Raw genomic sequence first — 10,164 nt, 5'->3', positions numbered from 1 at the left:
ATTTGTGACATGTAAATACATTGGAGAATTATTAATATGCTCTTTCAATATTCAAAATAACACAATCGAAATTCCTATTATTTAGCCACTGAGTGTTTTTATAAGTGAGTTATTGAATCATTCTCTTAAACGATTCATTCATTCAGACACGCCCCTGTTGTGTTGCTTGAGCAGTGGTCTATTCAGGTATTTTCAGTGACCACATGGAGGTTCCATCTCTCCACTAACAAGAAGATTCCAGACAGTGAGTCATTCTCAAAAAGAGCTGAGATAGTTGGCAGTGATGCTTTGACAGGTGTGTGACATACATTTACCTTAACATACTGTTGAACAAAGGTGAATTCGGTGGCTTTGAGTCCAGCCACCTGGAGCAGTTCACAGGTGTCATGTAGCTCTCGTTGTCTCGCCAGCATGGAGGTTAGATGCTGTAGTGCATGGCATGAGCAATTCCACCTTGTCAAGCTGAGTACTGTCAGCTGGCACCATAGCTTGTCTTTGATTATGTGTGAAGCTTGGGCGCTCATACACCCTGGCATTACCCATAGCTGCTCTTGATTTAGTTTTCAATGATTTTCATTTGGTCATGGCCTCCTAAACATCTCATTCGGTCGAGTTATTGTTATATCCCTCATGATGCGTGAAATGGCTCTTCTGCATTATTTAGACATTATTGAGGAGTCCCTCAGGGCTCAATCCCTGCATATCTCCTGTTCAATCTGTATTATGTTCCCACTAGGCCAAATAATAACAACAATGCGGATAAGCTTATTGGATATAAACCCAATAGACCTCTTAGATCATTAGCGGCAGACTTTTGACTATCAACATAAAATCTGCTTTGGAGCCTATTCTGGCAAAGAACCACCCATATAGTCAGGATTATGCTGTCTGACTGGTATGTAAAACTAAAAATCACACTTTTTGTCTTTAATTATTTAACAGCAGGTCCATCTGAAGTTGATGACATCACAATAATAGGCTGGCATTAAAAGAACTCATAATGACACCCAAATCTCTGATAAAGGTTGCACATTAGCAGAAAATATATGTACAGTAGAACTTCAGAACCGCTGTACATCCGAAAGTAATATGTTTGGATTATTTCACAGACAACAACAGCTCTTCTCATACAATGCTGTTAGCTTTATAAATAGTGTTGTTATAAAAAACAACAACAACAACTTGATTTAGAAAAAAAGTAATGCTAGTACCTCACTGTTGAGAAATAATGGGTCAGAATGTGAAAGAAGTCTTGTTTGAAAAATTTACAAAAAGTAATCTGAAAATAACATGATATTTATAATTATACAACACTATTGTTCAAAAATCTGGTATTGGTAAGTTTATCTATGTTTCTAAAAGTCTCACAAAGGCAGAATTTATTTAATAAATAATATAGTTTAGTTTTGAAATTGTGAAATATTATTATTATTGCAAATTTAAAATAACCGTTTTCCTGTTTTAATATATTTGAAAACATATTTTATTCTTTTGATGGCTTCAGTCATTACTCCAGTCTTCAGTGTCACATGATCCTTCAGAAATCATTCTAATGTGCTGTTTTGTTGCTCAATAATAATAATAATAATAATATATATATATATATATATATATATATATATATATATATATATATATATATATTTTTTTTTTTTTTTTTTACAATTATTATCAATGTTAAACGGAGTATCAGAAAGAAAGAAGTATAAATCTTTTGTAACATTCTACGTCTTCACTCTTTTTTGATCAATTAATTGCATCCTTGCCGAATAAAATAATTATTTTTTATTAAAAAATCTTACTGAACCCAAACTTTTGAACAGTACTGTATATATTTGAAGTATCACATTAGGTAATAGAGTTTAAATGGTTACATTTCAAATTTAATATGAATATCTGCAGTAAAAAATAAAAAACGATTTAGGACTGTCCTAATGTTAGCTCTAATAATCTCTACTATTCTGCAGATACAGAAATGCAAATCTGTTCTAAATAGCGCAGATATAATATTTGTACAGTCATTCATATTTCAAAGCATGAAAAATGTCCATTGCATTAAAATGTTTATAATTATTGTTTTACTAGCATTTACTAGAAAAATAACGGATGTCTGTGAAATGATTCCATACTATCGGTCTCAATGACACTCTGTGTGGCCTAGCAGGTCATCATATGATGGGAAACGAGAGCAGAAAAAAGACTGAGGACAGAGATGGACGCTGACAGACATGACACTGACAGGAAGCACTGGAGTGCTGTGGCAGGTCCTACAATTGATGGAACAGACATGTCAACTTAGAAATGATGTTGTCATCGTTTAGAGCAGCTAAATTGTGTACTAGAGTTACCTCAAACCTGCAGTTATTCCAGTGGCTGAATTTGAAGAAAGTGTTTAGTCTTAAACAGCAGTTTGGTGCTCAGTGTATGAGGTCATGACTGCAGATGTCTCATGTCCTGTCCTGTCCTGGGAGGTCTTCTGCAGATGGTGTTCACACTGAGGCTGCATGCTAAACTTATGCATCTCCACCGATGACGTGTTCACATTTGGCCCCCACATCATAACCAGTATGCTCTGCCATTATCGACAGACAGCAGGATGTCTTAATCTCCTGCTATGCAGTGAGTGCTGTCCCTGGCAGTGAGGAAGACCAGGCGGCCGCCCCTGGCAGCCCATCATAGCCCTGTTTTGGGCTTGGCTGTGTGTAAACCTCACACCCCTGGGCAGCACTGAACTTCTGACCCATGCTTGTCCTGGAGAGGTCTGTCAGTGCTGCCTTAATCCTTTAATCCCTTCACAAAGAATCATTCAAAACAAAAAAACACCCCAAACTACAACATAAAACCAACGCTTATCCTTAATACACCATCCTTAAAGTGACAAGTCTATCTATCTATCTATCTATCTATCTATCTATCTATCTATCTATCTATCTATCTATCTATCTATCTATCTATCTATCTATCTATCTATCTATCTATCTATCTATCTATCTATCTATCTATCTATCTATCTATCTATCTATCTATCTATCTATCTATCTATCTACCTACCTACCTACCTACCTACCTACCTGTCTGTCAGTCAGTCAGTCTGTCTGTCTGTCTATGTGTCTGTCTGTCTGTCTGTCTGTCTGTCTATGTGTCTGTCTGTCTGTCTGTCTATGTGTCTATGAGTCTGTCTGTCTGTCTGTCTATGTGTCTGTCTGTCTGTCTGTCTATGTGTCTGTCTGTCTGTCTATCTGTCTGTCTGTCTGTCTGTCTATGTGTCTGTCTGTCTGTCTATGTGTCTGTCTGTCTGCTATGTGTCTGTTTGTCTGTCTGTCTGTCTGTCTATGTGTCTGTCTGTCTGTCTGTCATTTTATCTTTCTATCTTTCTGTTATTCTATCATTCAATTGTTCAATCATTCTATCATTCTATTTATTGTTGTTTTTTGTCGTTCTATCATTCAAATATCTATCTATCTATCTATCTATCTATCTATCTATCTATCTATCTATCTATCTATCTATCTATCTATCTATCTATCTATCTATCTATCTATCTATCTATCTATCTATTTCTCTGTCTATCTATTTGTCTGTCTATGTGTCTGTCTGTCATTTTATCTTTCTATCTTTCTGTTATTCTATCATTCAATTGTTAAATCATTCTATCATTCCATTTATTGTTGTTTTTGTCGTTCTATCTATCTATCTATCTATCTATCTATCTATCTATCTATCTATCTATCTATCTATCTATCTATCTATCTATCTATCTATCTATCTATCTATCTATCTATCTATTTCTCTGTCTATCTATTTGTCTGTCTATGTGTCTGTCTGTCATTTTATCTTTCTATCTTTCTGTTATTCTATCATTCAATTGTTAAATCATTCTATCATTCCATTTATTGTTGTTTTTGTCGTTCTATCTATCTATCTATCTATCTATCTATCTATCTATCTATCTATCTATCTATCTATCTATCTATCTATCTATCTATCTATCTATCTATCTATCTATCTATCTGTCTATCTATTTCTCTGTCTATCTATTTGTCTGTCTATGTGTCTGTCTGTCATTTTATCTTTCTATCTTTCTGTTATTCTATCATTCAATTGTTAAATCATTCTATCATTCCATTTATTGTTGTTTTTGTCGTTCTATCTATCTATCTATCTATCTATCTATCTATCTATCTATCTATCTATCTATCTATCTATCTATCTATCTATCTATCTATCTATCTATCTATCTATCTATCTATCTATCTATCTATTATTTGGTATAACTAGTGTAGTTTGTTTCTTTCTGTCTGTCTGTCTTTCTGACATTAAATATGATTATTGTTTTTTAATACTTAAAATGAGCTGCCATTACATGAGCGAATGTGTCAGAAGTGAGTGAACTTTTGTGTCAGAAGTGAGTGAAGTTTTCTGCCATATGTTCTTGTGTCTGTCCCCAGCTGACTGCATGTTTTGGCCACTGTGAGCTGAGAGATTTGAGAGGGGAACAGGACTCGTGCAAGTCATCAGCTAATCCCCTCTCACAAACACTTAAACACACACTGACGAGAAACCTGATATCAGTGTTAACCGATTTTGTGGTGTTGGCTCTATTCTCACATACAGGAGGTGGATGGGCAATAGAATGTAAGTGTCTATACAAACCAATTCCTGCATAATATCTGCTCAGCGTTTGTGTCAACATTGAGAAAATAGCTATTTTCATTTTTCATTGAAATGTGCCATGCGTATAGTGGAGAAAAAAGAGTGTTTTTCCTTTTCTCTCACTTTCTCTCTTACTGATGTCATATTTATTTAGTCATCTTTCAGAGGCTGGGAGGCAGAAAAAGAGATTATGGTTGTTCCTCCGAGGATTGCTCCTCCTGCCAAACTTTCTATCGTTGCTTTTGCTTCACTGCCAAAGCAAGCCACTGATTGGACTGTCAGAGATATTTTCATACATCTTAATTTGCAAATTAGACCATCTTCATTTGATGCCTGCAGCCATCAGCAAACAGATGTAGACTAATCTTTTAATCAACAATACGCACAAATTTTGTTGTGTCCTTACAAATTCGAAACCAACATATTGAGATATAATGAATAACCTGTTTGTGAATCTATCAGCATTTTTAAATAAAAAATAATGTTTAATGCACTGTTGTAGACATATTTTGCGAACTGATGAAAAGTCATGCAACTCAAGAACACATTTTTTTTTCTCACAATATTATCTTATATACTTTGTGACTATAGTGTCCATGATGTTTATAAGTAGTGTGTGCATTAAAGCATGAAAAATGAATCTCTTTGTGGAGCGCTTGTTCTGTGCTTTATAAGACACGCTTCTTCTCAAGATTTCTTTGTTACAAAAGATTGCTTTACTAATATTAAATCATGTTTATGTAAAAAAAGAGAAACTGAATTAAAGGTAAACAGAGCTTTTTCTTTTTTTTGCAATCTAAATTCATGCACACAAACTTTGGAATATGCATCTTTACATGCCACATCCAATTTATAAAATATGCTGTGAACCCCAGCAGCCTTCAGTGTATGAAATTTTGCTGAAAAGAATTTCATATAGCCAGAAGCTCATTTGCTGTTATTCTATCCATTATTAGACTAATTTGCAATTATGACTCACTGAAAAATGTGCATACTTATTTAAATAGAAAGTGCTTTCTAGTTCCTCCTCCAGGCTGCTAAACCTATTCATGCTTTAATCACAGTGTATACATCAAAGTTGAAGTCACACATCCAAAGCGAGACATCATTTAAATTTATTTTTTGTGTCCTCACAAAGAACAGTGTACTAAAGAAGTGTTTGATGTCCAAATTGAATATAAATCCCATTCTCTATAGATAATTGCTGGGGAAGATGAAGAAAGTTATTTAAACTTAGAGCATTAAAAGTGATTCATATTTAAAATCCATCTGATGGAGATTAAGGATTCACAGACAAACGTGCTGACTTATGGGGCACAAAAAGTGTTGACTGAGGGCAGAAGTGTCACAGCTTAGCACTGATTCTTGTAGTTCCACTGGCTCACAAAACAAAGACTTTAAGAGCTGATAAATGTGAGCTCAGGGGACATAGATGATTTAAATCTCCCTTCTTTCAGCTGTAATCTCTTTCAAGACTTTTGTCCTGACAAAGGTGTTCTGTCCTGACCCAATGAAGCTGATAATATCAAAACAACAGATCCCCTATATATGATGGTGGTAAAAAAAAAAAAAAAAAAAAAAAAAAAAAAGGCATCACTCTCCTGTTCTTCATTTTGCCACTAATATATATAATGCATCATAGCAATGCATGTTAGTTGTGAATAAAAATTGCATACTAGTTGTACAAATAAAGAGCATATAGATCAAATATGAGACATTCCATTTTGGTCCCTGCAGTGAAATACATTTACAAACGTATACATAGAAAGCATTTGCAAGTAAAGTGTCCTTTAATGTTTCAAATAATGTCTGTGAAAATAAAATGTCAAAATACAGGTGGAATAATGTCCCATCGTCATTCAATGTAATGGATATATTTATGTAAAAATGAAAAACAAAACAAACAACAAAAAACATACTTATTCTGACCAGTACTTATTAAAATAAATAAAAGAAAAAGTGATCATATATAAATTATATTATGTTTATTAATTAAAAACCTCATGGGTAAAACCTAGAAGGAAAATGTGTAAAGCCTAGAAAGAAAATGGCAAAGATTGGTAAAGATTTCATGTGAGTTAATTAGTTTTGGGGGTATGCTGTGGTATTTAAATAGAGTCTTTCAATGAAACGTAATGATTGTTGTTCTAAATACTGTATGCCTGACAAGATGTTTTGGTATATGAATGTAACAACGTTCATAGGTCGGGAAGAAGGAGGCGCGAACCAGCAAATTTTAAATAACACTTTAAAAACAAAATAAACGCAAAACAGCACAACAGCCCTTGCGGACGAACAAAACCTCATCTCTTGTCCAACATTGTTGACACTTCTCCTTTTATCCTTCCGGAGCTTTTCTGCTTGACTCGAGACCGGAAAAATCTTGTTCCAGTTCCCAGACACACTGCCACTCGACCCTCCACTAACTGGGTGAACTTTGGCGATGGCACTGGATAGGCCTCGGTGGACGGCACTACACTCCTCTGCCGCCCAGTTAACGGTGACACCTCCTCCAGATTCAGGCAGCCCCCCCTGCTCCTCCCCATCATGGCGGATGGCAGCAGGCTCTGTCCTCAGGTGAACGGCAGTGACTCATCCGCTCCCTCACGAAGGCAGCTGTCCCTCCACATCCCAGGCAGTCGGCAGCAAGCTCGTCGTTTCCCCCGTCAACTCACTCCAGCCCACCGCCTCGAGGGTCCATGACGGCAGACTGCTCTGCCATGCTCGATGGCACCACGGATTCACTACAGCAGTGAAGGATCTTTGGCAGCACGTCCCTCCTTCCTCCTGGGTTTAAGCACCAATTTAACAATGCTTGTAGGACAGGAAGAAGGAGGCGGGAACCGGTAAACATTTAAATAAAACTTTAATAACAAAATAAATACAAAACAGCAACCACAAACAGGACCAAAACACTACATAAAATCCAGGCCTGGTCATCTCTCGTCCAACACTGTTGACACTCCTCTTTTTATCCTTCCGGATCTCCTGTGTTGGACTCGGGATCAGTGGCGCACGTGTTGCGCAATCTTATTAGCTCCACCAGCCTCGCTCCGTTCCCACGGCTCTCGGACCCGCCCCTCTTGTCACAATGAACTTTTGTTGATCTCCTGATTTAGTGGATAAATCATGGTAAAACAAAAGTATGTTATTAATTATTATTATTATTTTGCTCATGTAAATGTGTCTAATGTGTTTAGTTCTTTTTAAATGCAAGTTATATTTAAAGTTAAAATGTAATGCTGTATTATACTTTCATACTTTTAGTATTTTGATGGTTGAAAAGCCCTGCCTGTCTTTGAACCATCATGCATAATTTATATTTATTAAATTGTATTATTTTATATTACTTATATGACACCACATACCCTCTATATATTAAAAGTCATCTCTTTAAGTGTCCTCCTTTCAGAAATGGAAAACAAATATTTACTTGACCTCTGGATGAACTCTGGCATATTATGTAAAAAGTGTGTTGTTTGTTAATTTGAAATGCATGAGAACTGCTTTGGTTGTGCCATTGGCAGTAATCTGTGGCGTTTCCCTTTGCATGTGTTCAAAGGCTTCCGTCAGACTAGCCATGGGGTACTGTCTGAGACGCCTTTATATCTACTGATTTTTACGCTTTGGAGATGAAAGGTCTTCATTAGAGGAAAAACAAAATGATAAGTATAATTATAGAGACAGTCGCCCAACAGAAGAGGGGAATGGAAATGAGAATAAGGGCTGTTGATGGGGATTACACTGCAGTCTTAAACTCCGGAACATGGATGTAAGAAGACATAGGCATGAAATTTATCTTCCGAAACAACTCTTTATGAATAATTAAATTTGATTATGTTTATGACTCACACATCAAGCTTATCTTGCTTATCTGTACCATGTGTTTATCTGGGAAACATTTAATTAGAGCCATATATTGTGTTTCGATTACCGTAATTGTCACACAAAGTGTTGTTTTAACTTACCTCAAAAGTATACTTTTTAGAAGCCTTTAAAAAAGTACTGTATATTTGTACCAAAAGTGTTACAATCTTCACTTCCTAAGCAATAATCTCAGTAGCTTCAAGGCTGGGGTCATAGAGAGTGCTGCCAAAATGCTGTTTCCCAGATTAAAAGCAAAAATATAATGGTTTAAATTAACACACTCTTTTAAGTGCTTCTAAATGGATGCCAGGCTTACCACAGCTTCGTTTCAGCTATGAATCATTTTAACATGCATCTGACCCAGTTGGGTAGCAGAAAGAAAATAGCATAATCCACCTCCCCCCTCATTATCTCAGGAGATAAGGTGTTATGCTCAAGGGGCTTTCTGCAGATATGCTTTCCCCCTCAATAACACCTTTCCAGTGTTTCAATTATGAACATGTCCACTCTTGATTGTCTAGTTAGAGGGGAAATATGATTTTCACATTATTGAGTGGTTTGGGCAGATCTATTGATTTTTTTGCATTTTCATGAAGAGAACATTGTTGCAAAGGCATCCTGGGTTTTTGATGAGTTTTGTACCAACTTATGAGTTATATGCAATGCTTAGACATTCGTCCTTAATTAGCGCCATTTGTTTTTCACCTAAAAATGATGACTGAATAAAAAGATGCATGATTAAATTACCTCATATTCCCATTTTTCACCAAACGAGCACCAGTCATTCAGGTCACGCTCACAAAAATTATATTCCTCATTAAACAGCCCACTCATATTGTATTTATTACAAATATTGTGTCTTTTCTGTACTCTAACCTAAAACAAATATATTTTGTACAAAAACAAGTAGAGAACGCTCACTCACTTGCCCCCTTCAGATCGCACGTCATCTCCAGCCCTCCTATCGCTCTCAGAGAGGCTTCTGGGGAGCGGAAGTGATTAAGAACAGAGCGCTGCTCCAACTGCTATTCTGAGTCTTTCTATCAGTAATAACGGAAAAGACTAACACATAAAGAGTGCTCTCCAGATGGCAGCCATTCTTTGGATATTTAAAGTGGATTTGTGTTATTAAAGGGTGCTTTTGGCAGGTAAACCACTGAATGCTGTAAATTACTAGCAAATAAATTGAAGAATAGCATTTTTCAGTGGGCATTCTGAATAGGAATGAGTGGAATTGTACAGTTCACTGAAGTTCACTGAAAGTTCAATGAATGGTGTGATGAGGGTGTCATTAGGCTTTATATATATATATATATATATATATATATATATATATATATATATATATATATATAGCATAATCAAAAAGTGTTTCTTGGTTCTCAAAAGTGCATTCAATCAGAACACAATACTAAAATAAACCTTGCAATTATTTTGCAATAACATAGCGAAATAGAGCCCCAATTCTTTTAATTGAATCAAAAACAGCACAACCAGTGTAGTCCAGTTCCTAAACAAAAGAATGGTTCTCAAGAATCGGTTCTTTTTTAGTAGGTCAAAAACATAACACTCTACGCTAAAGCTATTTTTACAATTCATATGCGATTGTAACAATTACAATCTAATAAATATAATATATTATTT

This window comes from Carassius auratus, unplaced genomic scaffold (assembly GCF_003368295.1).
Source record: "Carassius auratus strain Wakin unplaced genomic scaffold, ASM336829v1 scaf_tig00009218, whole genome shotgun sequence".
Classification (NCBI taxonomy): Eukaryota; Metazoa; Chordata; class Actinopteri; order Cypriniformes; family Cyprinidae; genus Carassius; species Carassius auratus.
Note: the sequence above shows the minus strand (reverse complement) of the source record.